Source organism: Argiope bruennichi, chromosome 5, assembly GCF_947563725.1.
Source record: "Argiope bruennichi chromosome 5, qqArgBrue1.1, whole genome shotgun sequence".
Taxonomy (NCBI): Eukaryota; Metazoa; Arthropoda; class Arachnida; order Araneae; family Araneidae; genus Argiope; species Argiope bruennichi.
In genome coordinates this window covers 97,843,429-97,866,363 of record NC_079155.1, presented here as the reverse complement: position 1 = coordinate 97,866,363, position 22,935 = coordinate 97,843,429, and the positions used below count along the sequence as shown (strand labels likewise).

Below are 22,935 nucleotides of genomic sequence, written 5' to 3'. Positions count from 1 at the left end.
TCTCTTATCTTTTCTCTAAACCTCCATTTCGATTATTAATTAAATTCAATTTAAAAAAATTTCTCTTTCCTCTTCAATATCGTAATTTTACGCTTTTTTTAATTGGTAATTAAATAAGTAAACACTGTGTGATTAAAATCTCTGTACACAATGTACTAAATAAGATATTTAAAACTGAATGGTATTAGAAAATAGCATATACTTGTGTATTAAGACACAAAAAGATATTTCAATATTTTAAATTTCCTAAAGATAAATACTGAGCTCAAATGACAAAATGCTGTAAGTCATCATATCATATCATATTATATAATTTTTCATGACAACGACTATGCTAATTTTCGTGATCTATCTTAAGATGTTAAGGATCTTAAAATGATCTTAAGTTATCTTAAGATGATCTATCTTAAGATTAAGAACCTTAAGATCTTACGACAAATAATTAAATTGCTTTGCAAGAGTAATCGTGTCAACAATGTTACATATAACATTTTGCAATCTTGAAATCAGTAAAGAGATAGATTTCTAAAGCTTCATTGCATTGGAAAAGTGACTTAAAATTTCGTTTCTTAAGAGTTTAATTTTTCAATATAAAATCACTTTTTAAATTACTGCATTTTAGATTTTATCAAATAGATCACCAGACTCCGTTCACTAAACATCTCACCCAACAAATAAATATGTCGATTGTGCATGCATGTTTTTGCAAAATTAACCTTTAGGTCATAAAATATTAGTTTTCTAATGTGAAATGCAACACTTTAGAGCATATCGATGCAAATTCTACAAAATCATTTTATCATTAGTCTCCAATATTTCTCAATGCATTTTTAATATAGTCTTTAAAAAAATAGAAAAAAATAAAGACCCATGCATATTTCGTGTAAAAATATAAGCTTTTCGAATGGAACTTTAACTTTCCACTTTAATTATTTTGTTGTTGTTTTTCTTTGAAGAGGAAATCGATTTTAATTTCACCTGGAGATATTTTTTAATGACTTTTATTCTTTTTACTTGTCTCCGGTCATCACTAATTCTTTCTGAGATGCTTTGTGCAGCTGAATGCAGTCCTCTAGAATATAATAGAATTCCATTTATAATCGTTCCTTTTTGCAATAAATTTATTCCATATCCTTCAAGAATTTTAATTTAAAATATGACAAAAGAGATGACTTGAAAGAAGAGTAATCTTCCTTTAATTTTGATATATCATATAACGTGAAAATCCGATTTGAATTTTAAAAGTACATTTGATATATATTTTCTCACATAAAGAACAATACATCTAATGAAATTCAGTTTATGGAAAATATTATGTTTCATTATATAATTTTGTATAAAAATATGATACATCGAAATTTAAATTATCAAGGAAATTGATTTGCAATTTTAATAGAAAAGTAATACAACTCTTGGAAATTCCTAAATATATATCGGAAATAATATTGTTTAAAAATCTTACTGGATGTATTGAATTGCAATTAAAAGTATAGAATTTCTATTTAATTAAAATTTTCCAGACATGCTTGAAATCTGATTAATCAGACAGATTTGAAGTTATAGCTTGGAAATATTGTATTACTTAAATTTTTGAATTGCGTAACACCCACATGCCATAATTCGGTAGTAGATTCTCTTTAGTGTTCTGATGTGAATACATATTATGCTCCTGCTTTTAATGCGTATAGTTCTTTGTCCATTTTAATCCATTTAAAATTAAAACCGGATTCATATTACTCTACTTCACAAAGAATAACCGAAAGACTGCATCATTTGAAATACAATGTAATATTTCAATGTATACTTAATTAATTACTCGTATGTTTGAATATAATTGCTAGTAATATATTAGTTAGGAATATATTTGCTAGATTTATTAATGTATATGTAGAAATATAAATGATATATAAATTAGAAAAATTAGCGAATATAAAGCAACAATAAAATATCTTTTATTATAAGTTTGAACTTAATGTATGCAACAGATATTAATATATCAGTTGCATACATATATAAAGATAAATAATTATAATTGAAATTCTAAAAAAATGTATTTGCTCGGGGCATACTCAATAGAGTATATTTAAACATACTCTATGGATAAACATATTCTACGGACTTTTATTCATATGAATATATACTTTTTTTCCTTCTAATCAATTTGCAATTGTATTTAATTAATTACTCGTTAGGTTTCACACTATCTTATTTTTTTTTTTTTTTTTATGATTAGACTAAAATGAATTCTCAGCTTCAAACTGATATGAATTAATTGTACAGCAAAAACTGTTTTTCAAAACATATTCCTTAGAATGTATTTTCTTCGATTCATATGAACATAAACTTTTATTGTTTTTAATTAATTTGAATTTATATTTTTTAAAAATTGTTTGATAGTTTTCATATTTGAGTCAACTTAAGAAATTTTAAGAGAATTTCTATTATCATATTCCTTGTTAATAATTTTCATTTTGCTCTTTTCAATACTGTAGACTTAAAGGAGTGGTGGATTCTATTAGACACTATTGAGAATTATTCACTTAGGGTTGTGAAATTTTTTATGCATATGTATTAAAATATAAACTAATCAAATTTCTTTACAAAAAACTATTCTAAATAAAATATATTATTTTTTAAAAATTAAAAGATGTATTTAAGAAATTTCAAAATACTCTAGGGGGTTTAAATTTAAATTTTATTTTTTCCACGTAACCCAATATAAATTTGGGAGAAAACTGTGTTGGATTTTTTTATTCAATTAAATACTAATTTTTAGAGGTATTTTCATGCACATTTATAGAATTCTAATAATAAAAATTATGTTTTTCTCAACTAAAATTGACGTATCTAAAACTCCTCGAAAAATAAAATGCATCTCTTATTTTCTTTTAATGTTAAATTGATATTTTTATTATCAATTATATTTAATTCCTTCATAAATTAATACACTAGAAGCATTTTAAAATCTAATTACAATATCATTTTGAGAGAAGTAATTAAAATGTGCTCTTTTTTTTTTCTCTAGTCCTTCAAATATTCATTTTATTGAATAGTACATTTCATAACCTTTAGCTGAATATAAACACATATTTTGATGATGAAACGATAAAAATAAGACTTCATATTCTCGCCCATGTTTGCTTATTGCAAAACTCCACTGCCCCTTAAAGAAAATCTTGTATATTTCCACTTTATTAGATAAATCACTGCTATGTTAAGACATTGATAAGATGGCCATTCGGAATTCTGGGTAATGATCCAAATGATTTATATAAGACATTAAATTTCCTCGAAAATAATGGTAAATAATAACTGAGACAATTATACTTAATAGACTTCATTAAAGAAAATCTAAGCAGTGACGCTTTTTTCCAGTCTAATCCTCATTGAAACTAACAGCACTGGAAGTCTAGTTGAACTATGTGTGATGCGCGCACTCTTAGTCAACAGCACAATAATGCACAGTGGTCAATGCGCAATAGTCAGTGCACAATATTCAATACACAATAGTCTATGCACAATAATGCTTCGGAGTGTTTAAATTGGATGTAGGTATCCGCCTGCTCACGTTTCTAGAAAGTTGGATAGTTGAATTTGCATATCAATATATCTATCAAAATTTTGAAAGCTAAATCTAAAAGAAAATAACTGTTGCACATTTTAGAAATAATATCTTCGTTGGAATAGAGCGAGCTTCACAAATTCCAAAGGAATGGTATTCCCTTGGGAATTTGTGAAGCAACTTAATAGTTTTCCAGTAAATTAAAATAATCTAACAATATAGATAAGATATTTAACTCTACAACATGAAAAATTCATTGGAAATTTTAATGAAGAATTGCATATTCATTTTATTAACGAATACTTAACTATATAAAAGATTTTTTGTGAACATTTATAGAGAACATCCCTTAAGAATTTTTAATTCAATCAAAGGAACTTGCTTTAATTATTTCAGATATAGATACTAACTTTCACCTGTTATACAGATTTGAATATATTAATAAATGATCTATGGTTGAATAAATTTCAGTGAAAGGCTTGCATATTTTATAAGATTTTCGGCTCAGTAGAAATCATTTGATGTACATTTAATAAATTACACTGCAAGTTTCCCAGGGAAAGATTTTAAGTTGTGCTGTGTATTAATTATCTTAAATCAACTGTTCTAATTAAAATAGAGCTATGGAAAAATTTGTGTAAACTAAACAATTATTTTAAGTTACTTATAAATAAATAAATTTTTCAATTATCTTTCTGAAAGTTTCTTATTAGTACTATTAAAATCTATTTTGATTCTTAAAAAATTATATATTAAACAAAATTCTTGATGAATATAAGATCAATTATATACCATGGAAAATGCAAGTAAATGGATAATTAATTGTAAATTGCCAAAATAAAAAATAATTTTGTTTAATTAAGGGCAATTATGAAAAAAAAGGGAAATGAGAGATCATTCTCATATAATTGGAAAATATTTGTTTTAGCATAACGTAATATATGTAGCAAATATTAACATTCAAAAAAATGCATGTTAGATACTCTGAAAATATATTTAAAATCCATTTTATATAATTTAGTGTATTAGTTAAAACTGCATCTCAATTTCATGATAAATAATTTTATACTCGCAACAAATAGATAACAGCCGAAATCAGTTCACTTCAGTTATCTGGGTTCTTTCGTTTTCTCTCGTTAAGACGATTGCTTTTTTCGTGTTTAGGAAATTGCATTTACTTCACTGCCTTAAGTTTTATTTTACTCTTTAAATTAAATTAATGAAAGGAAATTCCAAAATAAGATGGTTCAATCTCTAAATAAAATTTACGAAGAAAACTCGAGAGAAAATCATTGAATTAAGTTTTTTTTTTTTTTTTTTTTTTTTCAAAATTAGCAAGGTAGTTTGGCATTTAAAAAGTTTTCCCCAAATTCTACAGAAAAATAATTTTATTTAAATTTTTCTTTTAGCTTTATGATTTTTAAAATGTGAAAGTCACTCGATATTGCATTTGCTTTAAAATTGATTTAAAAATCAAGTCAAAGTGTTTGGACCCAAGAAATTACATCACTTATTTATTAAATATTTCCCTTACATTTTCGTGTCGAAAGTGTTTCAGTTTCTAAATATCTATTTAAAAGATTTATATTTTTATATAGTTATTTAGAGACTGAATTATATTTTAGAGTTATTTAGAAACATATTTTTTACTATACATATTTCTGATTCAGTTAATATATATAGTAAAAATATATCGTTTGGTAATTAATATTATTCATTGAAATATGCAGTTTGATATTTTTCAATGCAAAATATGAAAAAAAAACATCAAAATAAAAAATAAGGAAAAATTACATATTTGTAAAAAACATTTTCTGTACTTCGAAGATGGATTTATATCCACAGACACAAGAGCGTCAATCAACGGCTAACTACTCCAACTTTATTTTCATTCAGAAGTAAGATGCACTTCAGCAGAAGTCATTTTCTTTTAAAATAGCGAATTTATAACAGTTACATAATGACAATTCAACTTTAAAAAGCATTTATTGCAAATATAAAGGTTATTTGGAGAGCTGATATATAACTAAAAAAAGAATTTAAAAAATAAGAATAAAAAGAGAAGATCAGAAACCATTGAAATGAAATCGAATTTCTCACCAAGTATTTAGAAACTTAATAATATAATTCACAATTTATATCATCAAATGGATCAACCTACGAAAAAATAAACATTTTTTCGGAACATTAACCAACATTATTTTTGCCTTTTATCATATAACCATTAATTCTACTTAGCGCTGTTGAAATTGGGGCTCCTCGCTAGACAGTTGTACTCCTGAATGAATGATGATGCATTAGCCATTTACCAGCCTATTATTATCTTATTCCATATAAGAGAATTCTTCGGAAACCACAAACTATAATCGTGCAATATATTGTTAATTATGTCTTCTTAGTAAAAAATAATTCATTCCCATCATTTATTAATAAAGACATTTTTTTTTTCATACACTTTTGAATCCGATATTTGGAGTCAGGAAGAGATATAGACTTTTGAATCTCCTTATATATTAAATTCTAATATGCCATTATGTAAGTATAAATGTTCTTAGAAGTAAAGAAATTGCGAAAAAATACAGATTATTAAGAAATACAAGCATAAAAAGATTTAGCAATATTATACAATAAAATATTTTTGTATATTAATTAAACATACCATAAATTCTCTCACTATTTCATATTATTAAAATAAAGTAACTAGATGAGAAAATATTAATATTCTTAACTGCAAATCTTCATGCAACTGATATAGCACATAAAGAAATCAATTGCTAGAACATAAAAGGATTATAATTCTTAATTATAAATTTTGATACCTTTGCATATTTATTTGAAAATACAGACACTCATATTTCTTTAACTACCATTCAAAATTTTACTGTCTTTAAAAGTAGAGACTTTAAAATTTTCAGAATGTTTAAGATAAGAAAATTAAATTTAAGATAAGAAATTGTATCCTTTGGAGTTTATAAAAGATGCTAAAGATACGAGATGCTAAAGTGTTCGTAAAACTTATCTAAAAATACAATTTTTCTTAAATAAAAAATAGCTTTCTTTTATTACTCAATTAATAAAATTTCCTTTTCTTGAATGATTCAATTTAATTCTTCAGGCGTTTCGATATTTGTGATTACACTATCAATAATTTTTTTTATTATATCATGTTTTAAATTTCGAAACATAATTTTAGTATATCATAATATTTATTTTTGTATAATTTAGAATTAACATATAATTTTATTATATATATATTTTTAGAATTATATAATTTAAAAAATATTTTAATTTTTCTAAAAAGGCTTTTTTTTTCACTTTTAATGGAATAAAAAATCACATGCAGTAATTAAAATTTAAGAATGTTTTTCGGATTAATAGTTTTCTTAAACATACACTTTATATCTAAAAGAGTTAGATTCGTTATGAAAATTATGAATCCAGGTACTCTGGCACAAATATATAAACTAATTTAATAATCGAAATGAAACTGCTTTATTCCTATACAAATTTTATGATTTTGAAACAAATATTTCTTTATTCTTCGAATAAAAACTCAAAAAAAAAATGAAGAACAGTCACGAGTACTTTCATATTCCTTATTCACAAAAATTCGCGAATACGCTTGTATACTTAAAAGAATAAAAAAAAATCACATTTCAAAGAATTGCTGATTTTTTTAAAGAAACCTTAAGCAAAAACACAAAGGAAGAGGAATGTCACGAAGGATAAAAACTACCTCAAAAGTGGAAGCAAGAAATATCGATCTTAAATTCTCGCTGAATCGATCGTCCTAACAAAAACCTGTTGATCCTGCCCTACTGCCAAGTAAGAGAAATATCACGGTTCTCGAGAAAAATCTCTTTTAAAGGATGCCATTTGCATTTTCTATTGTGCTAATGTACGATTTTCATATAAGAGCTGAATATTATGAGTGGTTTAAAGTTTTATTATAAATGCATAGCATTTCAAGGACGTAATCTTTTTCTGCATGGTTGATTTAAATTTAGAAAATGCATTTTACATTAGATTATTCTGGGAAGGAATATTGAATACTTATTTCATTTTATCTTTACATTTTGTGCCTGTTTTAAATTAAAAATATATTCCGATGAAATCGTAGGGTATATTGACGTTATTTAAAGTTAAGTAAAAAGTGAAGTTAGTATTTTATTTGCAATATCGATATATCTTGCCATAAAGCAAAATATTTTTGTCTTTACATCCTACATAATTAATGCTAGGATTAACACAAATGTAGATAGATTTCCTTAAAAATTAGAAGTGACTTAAAATATAAAATTTGAAAGAAAAATTTGATTATATTCGAAATACAAAGGAAATGAATTCCATAAATATCAATTATAAGAAGGGGAAAAAATATCTATCTAGGAAACACTAAACTAAAAAAATATACTATCTGAACCACAAGAATATAAAGTAGAACAATTTTTGCTGATTAAGAATCAATATTTTGATAACGATCACTAGTTGTTCAGAACTACAAATGAAATGAATTTATTGTCCAAAGCCCTTTTTTGCAAATCAACATTGAAAACTCTTGCATCTTTAATATCATTATCATTCGGAGATTTTCGATTTTTATTGAGTGAATTCGGAATCAACCTAAAGTGAATGAAAGAAAATTCCAAGGAAAAAATGTTAATTTAATGAGAGTCAAAAATTAAATTGTAACAAACCTTGCATAATATATCAGTTTATGTAATTATAACTGATTACATTCTATTCCACTTGATTTTTGCATCTATTTATTCTACTTTATTACCTATTTTTTCATCTTTTCATTGTATGCAATACTTATTTTTCCCATTATTATTGTATTTACCTATTTTATATTATTTTATTAAAATATTGCATTTTGATTATATTCGTTTTGTTATTAAATTCATTAACAACATTATATCTTCTATATTATGAAATTTTATATTATTTTTATAATCTTCTTGTAATATAACATTATCAGGGAAACCCTTTCGAAAACAATTTTATTAATTTAACCAATTTTAAAACTGTCTCTCTTCATCTATAAAATTATTGAATTCACCAAAAAAAATCATACAAATATTTACTATTAAATATTTTATGGTCCATACCATATATTATTACAACCGCATGTTTTGAATGCATTTGTAATTTTACGAAGACGAACATCCCGTTTCAAATACCTTATAAAAGAAAATTCGATATTCTATTAAAAACATTTTAATTATCTTGTTCACTAAAGTCATAACAGTTCGCATAAAACCATGGAAAGAAATAATGCTATAGCATAAAAAGAATATTTAGCAAGCTGAGGAGCATGGCAGTAAAAGGTAATTTGCGAAAAAAAATGCTTAGACATTAATATTTGATGAACAGTGTTTTTCAAGTGTTGCTTAGATAAGTGGAAGTGGAATTAGTGCTATTCAAGATAAGATTTTATAACACTTTTGTAACAAGATCTAGGAAAATAAAAGAAGACAAGACACGGGCGGAATAAAAGATCTAGAGGAAAATTTGCCCCAGGGTTGATTTAAACAGCAAAATGTGGCTTAATTGCTTTCATCCTTTTAAAACAAAATGTGACGTTTCAAGACTTTTCTAAGAAAAGAATAGAACAAATTGTTGCTCTTCAAAAAGTTTCTCATCAAACAGAATCCGCTTTTTAAAATCTTAGGAATTATGCAATTCATTGTTGGGAAAAATTCTAATTTTTTTTTTTTTTTTTATACTTTAAAAATTATGTAACATATTATTCCACATTTATTGTTATTTTCCTCGAAAAAAAAATACTAGAACATGAATGAAATTCGTTTATTTCTCCTTTTGGGTATAAAGGAATATAATATTCAGCCAGAATATTATATTTACTTAATTTTTGAACGATTTTTCTTTCTTTTTCTAAATAAAATATTTTAGTACTTGAAAAAAATATTTATTTCTATTATCCTTAGAAATATAAATTAGATAAAATTCGCTGGAGAATTCACTTTACATTAAGAGAACTTTCGCATTGTATTGAATTTTCAAAAATCAAGGGAACATAATCAGCTGAAATTTAGTATGGATACAAAAATATATACGAGAAACAAATCCTACAGTAATCGTGATTTATATTCCTGTGAATTAACCCTTTGGCCGCATTCGACGTATCTGAACATCATGCATTAATTTGGTCAAAGTCACACATGACTTTCTGATACGTCGAAATAGAGGAAACAAGTCAGGAAGAACACTGTATGGTTGCGAAGAATGCAAAATATCACTATATTTACACAACTGTTTTGAAGAAACCATACTTTTGAAAATTATTAATAATTTGCTTTTATCATAACCTAAATTTGTTTTAATATTTCCTTTTTTTAATACTTATTTCTTAAATTAATCCGAATATCATACATATATTAATAATACTAGAAATAAACGAATTGCATAAAATCTACTGATCTAATAAATTACTTTAAGCCTCAATAAATTGTGCTCCAAATGAAAAAAAAAGATCCAAAGGGTTAAAAAAAGTAATCAGTGTTGAATGTAGACAGCCCATTATGCAAGATAAAATATTAAACAGTAATTTTCTTAGATATTAAATTTAAAAGACATCAAACAGCTATATCACGACTTAAAAGAAATGTATGCATGTTAATGGAAATCCATCTCATTCTTACATCAAAGTATGTTTCGGCTGCTAAATGTTTTTCGGGAGAAAAGAACGAATTTGTTCATAAAGCCTTCTAGATATGTGTATTATGATTTAGATATGGAGATATAGTCGGACATACCGTTCAAAAAATACCCTCGTTCTTAAGGTGAACTCTATATATACAGATGTTGTCTCCATTAAAAATTGTTAACCGAGGCAATACGATTTCAACATTTTTCCTATCGGTAATCCGTGAGGCTTACTCAAACACCTGGGAATCTGGCAAATCAATATTACGACTGCCAGGTTCACGATGCCTCCATACGCATAGTTCTTCGTAGGTGCACCGACAGTTCGCCTAGACACTGCCTCTAGACATGCCATTATCTAGCAAGAAACTGAGACTCACTACTTTTTCTCCAACTTCTCAGAAAAAGATAGATCAGCAAAATTCTTTTAAAAGATTTTCTCGTCTCAGTAACAGAATATATTTCCTTAAGCCATTCAAATCTCTCTTCTAATTTATTATTCTTATTATAAACATTGAAATGCCTGGTTCCAATAGCAACTACATATCTCCATTATTTATTTCAAAGTTATATTTTATTTCCTTTGATTTGCTATTAATGGATGTCATAACATAATTTTGACGATTTCTTATAATAAATAATGACATAACATTTAAAATATATTTATACTAAGAAGTATTTAAAATATTTCATTAATTTAAATTTGGAATTTTCAATTATTAAAAATATGCTAAAATATATTGAAGCATATCCCGATTGCCCCAAGACAAAATGTAGCTCCTATAACAAAACATAATTACAAAATTACAAAAAAAAATATAGTAATGGAATAATCTTTTTATTATAAGGATAAGAATGTTGTACACATGTTTATGATTAATTTCATTACATATATTTCTTGAGTGAAATATCTATCATATTGTTTCCAATAACATAACAAAAAATGATCCTTGAAAATAAGGCATTAAATAAATATTTCAATCATAAACACAATCAGCTGATTTTTCATAAAGTCATAATTTAAAAATATTAAGCAAAAACGTAGTCAATCATGTCGTATTTTTTATATAAATGATATTATTGAATTATCAAATTATTAAATTAAAGTTTCCTCCGTAATTACTTTCAATAAGTTTACAATGAAAAGGCCTCGTTATAAATTTAACAAATACTTTAATCGCTTTTTCAATCATTCATAAGCATATCAAACAAATCCGATGCAAAAGCAAAAAGCCCGAATTTTAAAGCTAGATTGTTTTGTAACTTTATTTTTCTTTTTATAAATTTACACTTAATGTTGTTATTTTTGTTAAAAATATAAATGAAAAATTTCAAATATACATCTAAGTTTGACATCTAAGATTAAAATTGCATAGAAAGGCAATTAATTTATGTCAAACTATCACCAAACTGGTTAAAAGAGTTCCAACAAGAATTTCTTACAAATTAAGAAATTTCCATTCTGGGGGTTTCCAAACGATAGAATATGTTTTATGAAGTATGATTAGATAAATAGAAAAAATATTCTGAATATCACAATTATCCTAATCATGTTCATAAATTTCTTGAATCATCCAATTTCTATATAATTATCTTCTCAACCAAATCTATTGAAAACTTCTAAAGGACTCCTGCCATATTAACTAGTACTACATCAAGGAAAAAAGAACTTATCCTTCTGAATAAAATGAAATATTGAACAAGACATTTTCTTCAACATACTGATCGCAAGCTGAAATAGGATTTTAATCTTTTTTGTTCATCAACTGATGATTGATAGACTGTGCATATATTTACAGTCTATCTTCTAAATAAAATTATTTTTCATTTCTATTTAGCAATAAAATATCCCAGAATGTAACAAAACAATAGTTATTTCTGAAGAATCTGGTAATTTTACACCACGTCAGTCTTCCCATTTTTTAAAGACTAAAAAAAGATTAAAAAAAAAGAGTTTAATCAATTCCCGCGCACCCAAGCATTAATTTTCTTCGAACCGACCAATCCATGGAGGCGATATTTAATAAATTATTCATTGAGGATTCCGATTTCTTACTGAATTTAATCATATATTGTATAAAAAATATAATATTCAACATTTAGCCCAAGAATAAATGAAACCTTCTGTTCCAAAATTTTCAAAAATACATTCAAGAAAATAAATAATTATAAGCTAAAAAATGATCTAGAGACTTAAAAGAAATTATTCCAATGATTCAGTCACCAAAAATTTTATTGAAAAATATTGAACAATTGTCGGGAAAGGGGTGCGTGTGCGCGTGATCGTTCGTTCTTGTTGGGTGAAACAGGAAACAAATGGATTATACTATATATGAAAGCTATTATTGATGTTTATTTCCTAATTAAACCATTGCAACACATGATTTGCGTTATAATTAATATATTGTTTACTTCTATTGATATTTATGTACATATGAAAGAATGGGTGCAGTGTGAAATATCTTTCTTCCCTGCTCATCCAACGTTTTCAATTTATAAGACGGTACTTAAAATATAATGCACGCTTAGTGGCTACAAATCAAATAAGGATTTATTTTTAAAAATACAAAAAAAAGTCTGTCAAATATATCAAACTATATAGATGCACTTTTTACTTTCATTCAGTTAAAGAAGCCGTGTTTATGAAAACTAAATGGAGAAGACTCTCCAGTATAAATACATGCAAAAATTATTACCAATATAATTGCATATACTTTTAAGAATAATTATTATAATTGCGTTTAATTATTATTCGAATACCAATTTTCACTCCTTACTTATAATTTCCATAAGGACAACAATATTCTTTTAAGCCTCATAAGATTATGAACAGTCAATATGAGTTTTTAAAATCATTTAAAGGATTAGAAATACTAAACACGAATAGATAACAAAAAAAAATTAATGTGACAATTTTATGTTAGAAGCATAATTGTATTATATAAAATCAAATAATAAAGTATTAAATCAAAATTCCAATGGAGTAAATTTGGAATGCAAATTTTACATTACAGTAAATTCATTGTCGTATTTAAAAGTTTAGATTCCAATACAAAATGAAAAACAAATGTTACGAATTTAAAAATTATCATAAAGATTTCAAGAAATGTATTTATGCTAATGATTATTTTCTGGTAACCTTGTTTTCGAAACATGTTTTCTTCAGATGTGATATCGGAAATATTAAAAAGAAACTAGAATATTTAAAAAAATTATCTCCTCTCTTTATTGATAATAAAATGTCCTTCCAAATCGCAAGAAAGAAAGTCATATGTAAAATTTTGTTTTTATATTCAAATTACCGATTTTAAAGTTGGTTCAACTCTTTGTTATTTAATGCACACATTGATTAAATTATTTTATTTAACATTATCCTATTAAGTTACATAATACTTGCATGACTGATATCAGTTTCGCAATGTATCAACACATTTTTATAAAATGAAATTAAATATTCAAATTATCAACATTTTTTATATTCATATATATAAAGAGTGGTTCACATTTTCATTAAAAAATTTATTTTAATTGTTACAATTTTTATACCGATTCTTAGAATTTAAAAACTAATCCCATACTTTTTTGTTCTTTCTTTTGTTGTTTTTGTCCCATCTGCTGTCCCCAGCAGATGGGACTCATTCTTGGCTTATTGAAAAACCATTTATCTTTATTTTTTTCCACTTTTGCAACACTCCAAACCACCGAACCATAGTGTAATAAATTTTACTTTTTACCGAAATGACTTCTTTTGAATTTGAACATAAATTATTTTTGAAAATTTCACAATATGTTATTAGCATATTATATATATATATATATATATATATATATATTCTGAGTTCTAAATACAAGATGTGCAGGTCAAAGTCAATAATCATGGAATGAATGTAATATTGTCATCTGGAGGATATTGATCTTTATGTTTATTTGCTGTAGATAAAAAATAACAAAATATAACTTTTATTCTTGTAAAACTAGAAATATAACAATTGTTATTTTATTATTTTTTCTAAAAAAATATATACCTTGTTGGAATAACATCTAAAACTTTCTTTCACAATAATATATAATGAGAGATACCATTTAACGAATACATATTGATATTGTGATTTCTTCACAATATCTCATGCTACAAATGACATGTAAAATTCACACGTTATTAGAAAACAAAAAATACTTATCATTAATATTTATTTATTCTACTTCATTTTAATCAATGTAAGATTGAACATTTTATTCATGGTATTTTACATTTGAAAGATTAAACTGTTATATATGGCATATTTTTTCAATTACCCTTTATCCAAGCAGAAATTTATATTCACTTCTTATACATCTATTACGAATTTTAAAAGTTACAATTAAATATTATATTGACAACTTAGCGTCCGAGAACTACATTTCTCCCCATTTCAAATTATTTAAGATAATTAACACTTATATTTTTATAGATAATTATCAATATATAAATGTGCTTTTTTTTTTTTTGTTATAAAACCCTTCTACTAAAAATCTAAATTATCTTATTGTTTGTATTATTTATTTAACTCTGCAACCTTAGAAAAAAAATCAATATAATTGTTATAATAAAATTTTATTGCTCATAACCATTTCATTCCAAAATATAAAAAGGAAAATTATAATCTCGGTAACAACAGTGTTTCATAAGAAAATATAAGGGTTGGATTTAATAATTTTGAAGAAATCAGCTGGTCTTATTTTTGCAATCCATGAAGTCATAGGATTAAAATGTATTTTAATTCACAGGGATATTAATTCATATTAGCATTCACATGATACGTATAAATGTACCTACTTTAATGAAATTTCATTTAATTCCCAAGAGTTATTTCAAGATTTTGCAATTATCAATAATAAAAATAATGTATTTCTGTGATACCAAATGATGAAATTGATAGATATATTTTTAATTTTCAATAGAAATCAGAAATATATGTATCCTAGATGATAGATGAAAAGTATGGTATAATCTATGCAGATTTTCTGCAATTATATTTTTATTCTGTTATGTCTCTAAATAATGAGATTTATATTTGTTTAATTATAATTTTTAAAGTTATTCGAAAAATTAGCACGTCTTCCAGTTGCAATCGTCTGTCCAGGATACTCACTGATCGCATTAAAAATAATTAAACTGAAATAACATTACTTAATTATCTTTGACATTATTTAATACACATAATCTGACAAGAATTTCTATTAGAAAGTTAATTTAAAATAAAATAGATTAGAATGTCATGTTATGCATGATAATCTAATGTAATACAAAATCATTGATGTTGCAGACAATTACTTAATCTCGCTTCGTCAAAACTAAACTAATTCAATAACTAAAGGAATGACTTTTCTTTAGGGTGAGTCAAATTTAAAATATACATTTTTACTATTAATGTTGTTGGAATCTGTTTAATTTTATTTCATAAAAGGGTAATTTTTAAAACGTGAAAATTCCATCAATTCTCTCAAGAATTTTTTTTCTTCATACTTAGCAATAGACGTCTGGGCCAAATATATAAATAAAATATAGAATCTACGTAAATGTAATGTGATAATCTACAATTATCATATTATATTTATGAAGAAATTACACTAGAAAGGAATTTACAGTATTGATAATATATTTGGCAGCTATTCATTAATAAATTTCCACAAGATTCCGTATATGTTTATAATATACAATTTCATAAGAATTATTAGTCTTTTCATCAGAACAAATTAAATATTATTAGTGATTGCCAAAATCTTTGGATTTTTTTTTCTAAAGTTGCAATCTCTTAGAAAATAGCGTTAATTCCTTCACATTTTTTAATGAAACTTCTAATTTTTATCTAAACCAAAATTTAATTCAATTTTAAATTATGTCTGTAAATACAAAATTATTTATAAGTAAACGATTAGTTTTCAAATATTCGACTTATAATTTAATTTTAGAATCTGCACCCCTCCAAAATTTAAAAAAAAATGGATTTTTATTTGAATTAGAACTTTCGTGATATTTTTAAGACGTTTGAAACCTTCAACTGCATAGGTAAGCCTAATTACAAATCAAACAGCAGATAACTTTTTAAATTATAAATAAGCAGAGAATGTAAGTTTATATACATATTATTGAAAAAGGACAGAGTCAAAATCATAGCTTCCATTAAATCAAAAGTAATTTAGTGTTATTCTATTATTTTTTATAAAAAATAATACATTTTCAGTAAAGTACATTTATTATCTCCAATAGCACAAAATTTTCTACTATTCTCTGAAATGATTTCATTACATATTAGCATTCTTCATTACATACCTTAAGTATGTTTAAAGTTCATTGCTCTCTCAGAATAGACGCATAATATATTAATGAATTAACTAATCATTTAAAAAGGTTAGAACATATTCAAAGATGAAATGACAGAGTATTCAAGAGCAATATATAGACTTACGTCAGCTTAAATTATAGAAAGTCTATTCTTTTACAGTTAATCATTCCATAAATTCCGAACAAATTATTAATAGCTTGACTAAAAGCAAGCTGCTTAGTTTGAAAAGAAAATTATGGGCTTGATCTAAATATTCATTATTCAATGGAAAAATATTTTTTATTACGTTACATGTATTCGGTCATAATAATTTATAGAAAACTAAAGTACCAAGCGTAAAATATGTATTTTTCATAATTATGTAGATAAATGCTAGAAACTTGAAAATAATTTTGTTATTATTATTAATGCCCACATTTGTTGACACAAATATATCGCGGATATACTGCTGCGTTTATATGAATTCCTTTTCGTGAAATGCATTTCTTGAAATATGTGTTATGTAGTAAAATATAACATAGCGACTGTGATTTGAAAACATTTCATAATGAAAGAAATCAATTTAATATTAAATAATTAATGTTAATTTCTGAATGAAATTCATATAATAAAAACTTATACATAATAAAAGGTTTTTTTTTCATTCAGCCAGCATTCTTTGAGAAATTTTATGAGCTTGATTTTGAATTGAATAATTATTGAATTTTCATACATAAAGTATAACCGTTAATGTATACAATTGAAAAAAATTCCAATATTAATTGGTAAGTTCCAGAAATAAAATTAATCATTCCTTTTACAATGCAGGATCATTAGATTATAATTTAAGAAATGAATAATGATCTGTGGATTTAGAAGAGTAATTAATGTGAACTCAAAGGTTTAGTATGCATTTACTTGCAAACCTATTTTTACAAAGATATAAAAACTATTTTGTAATATGAATTGGGAATACTGAAATACACTTCTAGACAAAAAGGCATGCTTATTAAAAAAATATTCTAAATAAGAAGCCATTGATAATTAGCACACATTTACTCATAATGATTTAATTTATTTTGTACAAAGATATTTATCAATATACATGCAAGAGATTTTTCAATGATACATAAAAGTCTAATTTTGACTTTTCAAAACAGTTTTATATAATGAAATGACTATACATAACTTTCTAGTCCAACATTAATTTAATTATAACTTTAAATATAATTACTATCCAATATACTAATAATATAATAGATTAAATTTCATATTCCACTATAGGCTAGGCAATGAAACATCTTACATCTGTTAATTTTGGTGATAGATCTATGTTGATATGATATGATGGTAAAATCTATGTTTCATTGATATTATATCGATACCGAGAATCAATGCAAGAGATATATTTTTATTAATAAATTTAATTGTATATAAAAATCGTTGCAAAATATGCATATTATAAAACTGAAGTTGTGACAGTAAAGTTGCTTATATGTTAAAGTCGCATTAATTTTTTTCAACTTAACATGCATAAAAAAAGCACTTAAAAATATAAATAATTTGAATTAGACAAAAATGAATTTTAAAATATTGATAACAGAATTTTAAACATACACTTATAAATGGACAAAGAATAATGTTCTTTGGATTTTTTTAATCCTAAACTATTTATTAAAAAATTTAATAATATTTTTTTAAATAATCAATTATTTTATACATATTTTTTTAAAAAAATATTTATAAAAATGTTACCGCCTTGAAAAAATTTAAACCTGAAAATTTTTGTTCAGATACTCAATTAAAATACTGATATATTTTTCTTTTTATTACAAAGAAAAATTACGTCCTTTTTGACACACGAAATAATGTCTAGTACTGTTATATTAAGTAAGCTAAAATTTTATCAATTAAAAAAAAACTGCGAAAGTATAATTATTGAAATCTATAAAAGAATTTTATTGATCAACAGGCTTATAAATAATGATTATTAAAAATGATTTGTTGAATTGAAAATTTTATTAGAACACAGCATATGTTCTCTAATATTCCTGATATATGCCAGTGTATTGTAGATTGCACGTTTATTTTCTTCCTTAAGTGATAAATATATGCAATTAAAATTCTATATTTGAAATATGTTATATGCATCAAAACGAAATACATTCATCTATTATTAAATTGCATTTAATGTAGATTGATTTGTCTTAACTAAACTAATTTTTCTTATTTTGTTCATTCAAAGAAAAATAATTTTTGTAATAAAATATTTGAAATTGAATTTAATAGATAAAAAACAATAAAATAAAAAATTATTTATTTGAGGGAAATATAATAGAATTCCAATATAAATATATCGATCATGTTTTGAAAAAAATAAATGCAAATTATAATTTATTAATTTTATTATAGGCACAAAATTATCTTTTCTTTCATTAATACTTATTTCAATTCAACATTGTTTAATTTCATGTCTTATAATTTAAATTATCTTATAATTGAAAATTTAATTTTATATCCTATAAGAACTTAAACGAAAACCTAATATCGGTAATTCAAATTTTAAAATAATTAAATCAGGCAGAAACAATAAGTATGAAAAACGATTAAAAGTTTATGCAAATTAGAAAGCAGTCAAAATAACAGTTAATTTAAATGTTTTAAAATTTGCATTATCTTTTAATCCATTTTCATGCATCATTTCTCTTATATTATTTATATTCAAAATATTAGCTGAGCAATTATTACACAATAAATGTCAATGTGTATTTAACCCGATGATGCAAGTAATTTCAAAGAATTTAATCGCTGAAATAAAAATTATTATTCTGATTTGACAATTGAAAAAAGAAAGAATTGCTCTATTTTGAATCTGTAAACATTTTGAAAATCCTCAATCCTCATAAATATTCATGATTTCATGTTTGCAATATTTCCTTGTTTGAAATATGAATAACTCCAATGATATTTTCCTTCAAATTCTCTCTTGGATTCTTATTGTAGCAATTCTCATTTTTTTTTTACTGACTCAGGTGCTTTGTGTTTCATTCAAACGATTTCATGAGATTATTTTTTTTTAGTCTTTCCTTTCTTTGGGGCAACCGTTTCAATATTTATGTAAGAATTTTTTTTTCGCGAACTAAAAATAAATTCTTTTCTTTTTTGATGTTTTTGCATAATTTATTGTTTTGTTACCTCCTTTTTTAGCCCAAAATATTTTATATTATTCTATATTAAATAACCATATTTTGCTAAACATACATTGTAGCTTGTATTAGTTTTGTTGAAAAATGTCACATTTTCCTAATTATCATCTAATATCTAATGAAAAAAGTATTTTATAATCAATTGCTGTTTTAATATATAGAATCCCGAGAGCTAAAAAAACTTTAAATTCTCAAATATTTCATATTTTAAGTTTGTTTTTCAAAACAAATTCTCATAAAATATATAAATGATAGCATTCTTTGATATACTTTTTAAAACTTTTTTGTCATCTAAATTACAAACTTAATCTCAAAGGATTATTTTTATGTTTAAAGAGGAAAAAATTATTAGATTCTACAAAAAAAAATATTTATGCTAATAAATAAAGTTTATTAGAAAAATAATTTTTATATGCAAAATAACTTTTATGAATAAAACATTCTAGATAACACAGCTTCCTCCTGAGAAGGTAATTGGTGATGTAATTGTCATTTTTTATAATAATAAGTCTTTTAAAAACATATGCAAATTGGCAATCATGACTTCCTCCCAGAACATCAAGTAATTGAAGACCATATGTCAATAGAAACCTTGTTCTTAATTTTTTTTAATATCCTATTTAAATAATAATTGATATATTTATCTTCATTTTACTGCTTTTTCTTTTTCTAAATGTGTTTTTAGTTTCTTATTCCTTGTATGAAAAAAAATTATTCACAAAATTAAAATAAATTGAAATTTAATTTGCTCTGTATTATATATAATTATTGATATTTATTATAAAATGCCTAATATAAATAAGGGATTTCTTCTTAAAATATTCCAAAAGTTGTTTCATTTTTACAGTTGCAAGTATTTTTTATTCAATATTCCCTCTCATCTGTAGTTTCTACGTCATACAATTAATAACTCTAATAATTTTTGTATCAAATTGCATATATTTAATCAGAAAATATGTACATATATTTCAACTATAATTGTAAATATAATTTAGATAAAATCGCAAATATCCCCATTTTTATATAAATGAACAATTTACAAGGAAAAATAGAGTATAAATTTAATGACGCACACCTTACGATTATTATAAAAATAAGTTTTGGATTCAGCTTTCAAACATCAATTACAATTAAAAGTTTCATAGAGAAATATTTTTATTCTAAAATAAAATTAATTTACATATTTCAAAATAAATTTAATTGAAATTATCTGATGCATTTTTATTTTTTTCATTATTATGCTTTAACTATCTGAAACGTAATTAATAAAATTCAGATAAAGAGGATTAATTTCTTAAACTGTATTTTAATTATTCAGGTAGGTTCAATATAGAACTACATAAGGAAACGATAAATATTGACCGTCAAAATCTTTAAAACAGATGTGAAAAAAACCTTTTGATAACTGAAAGACATTTTTCATACTAATATTAAAGCACATCATCATATAATTCTTCATGCAATATAAAGTAGCACAAAATACATTTCACCATATTAAAATGCATTCCAATTTTTCAATGTTCTGATCTTTCAATACGCTAATTCAATAACTTTTAATTTGTTTAAATACGCATTTTTTTCAATCTTATATGATGCTGTATTTAAAAGAAACCATAAAACAATTTTTAAAAATACATAGGTATAAATAATTTATCTATTCCATTCGAAAAAAAATTATGCATGTATTATTTTTCATCTTAGAAAATTTTCTACAGAAATTTCTCATAAAAATATTTTTTTTAATGAATGCATTGATAATTCATTTACAAAGCAAAAGCATGCAACTAATATAATCTTTACTTCTCTCATATTTTAGTATGTTTTACTATTTTACTAGCATTGCATTAAAAAAAATCATATCTGCATTGCATTAAAAAAAAAAAAACTAATCTTTAAAAAATATTGCATTAAACTAACGTTTGCAGATATTTTTTTTGGATTAATTTATGCAATGAAATAATTATTTATTTTATTTATAATTGTTATCCTTTTTTATTCGTAAAACTACTAAATCGTACATTAATTTAAAAACTATTACAATTATTGGAGTTATTTTTACTGTACTTATTTTAAAATAACTAAATAAATAATTTTTACTTTATAATTAAAATTCATTCCAGTCAATTAACATAACATATTCAATATCAGACGATAAAAAATTTCTACGCATCTTGAAGATTCACCATCATTCATCAAAAACTAGTTCGTAATAAATCGTTTGCAGCGATCATTGTCTTAAAATTACTCTAAAAACAACCAAATAAATATTCTCTGGTAAATAATAATATACAAATTAATCAGAAAACATTTCCAGGTCATATCCAAGTTAACCAGGACAGGGGAAAAAAGGACCCACCTGCCGCGAAACCCAGGAGCGAAGACAGGAAAACTTCGCCAAAGCACCACAATGAGCAACAAGTCATAACATACCTGTTGTTCCTTTCCTCCCGGCTCTAGCTCATCCTCCTCCTAAAAATTCTTCAGTCTCTTCTCTCAGCTCCTGGCACAGAAATCACATCACAAAATCCCCACAAAAAATCCAAAGTGATTTTTTTTCCACCAGATTTTTTTTTAATTTCAGCCAACCGGATTGTAATACTCGATAGCGAAATTTTTGTCGCTCCTTTTTGTCGGGTCTTGTATTCTATCCGGCAATATCCGTGAACTTACTCATGTGCCGGATCAGTGACGGGCTTCGCATGCCTATTGGATGAAGCGTGAGGAACGGGGATTGCGGAGGCTGCCATCTATCGGTAAGATCACAGGTTCTGCGAGAAATTATTTTGTTTTTTTATTGTTCTCTTGTTGCACCTGTTGTGTTGGATTGATGACTTTTTTGCGTCATTATTGATATGCATCCTATTAATCTTACAAGGGTTGGAATTGTTATGCAAAAAATTGGGGAAGACAGAAGCAGTGGTAATTTGCATTATTCAAAATTTTTCTACAGAAAACTGCATTATAAATAAAGTTTTATTGCAAAGTGAAAGTTATCCCTTTCATTCTTTTCCACTTGGAATCATAAAATTCATCGAATTAAACAGGGAAAATAAACGAATTTGATAAAATTCGAAGTGTTTTCACTATGCAATTTCAGCAATAAATTGTGCAAAGAAAATCTCAAATTCCATCTTTTGCACTTTTAATTGCAGGAATGGAAATGCGCATTTAAAATAAAATGCAAAAACAACTT

General features: G+C 24.6%; 1 protein-coding gene across 2 annotated transcripts in view; it reads right to left on the bottom strand.

The window, feature by feature from the left end:
* LOC129969385 (SCY1-like protein 2) overlaps positions 1–22,399 on the bottom strand; it is a 488,897-nt gene extending 466,498 nt beyond the window's left edge. For both annotated transcript variants that reach the window (XM_056083944.1, XM_056083946.1), the window contains exon 1: positions 22,173–22,399. The gene's annotated coding sequence lies outside the window, so the exon portion shown is untranslated. The remainder of the gene's footprint in view (positions 1–22,172) is intronic.
* Between the last annotated feature and the right edge of the window lie 536 nt (positions 22,400–22,935).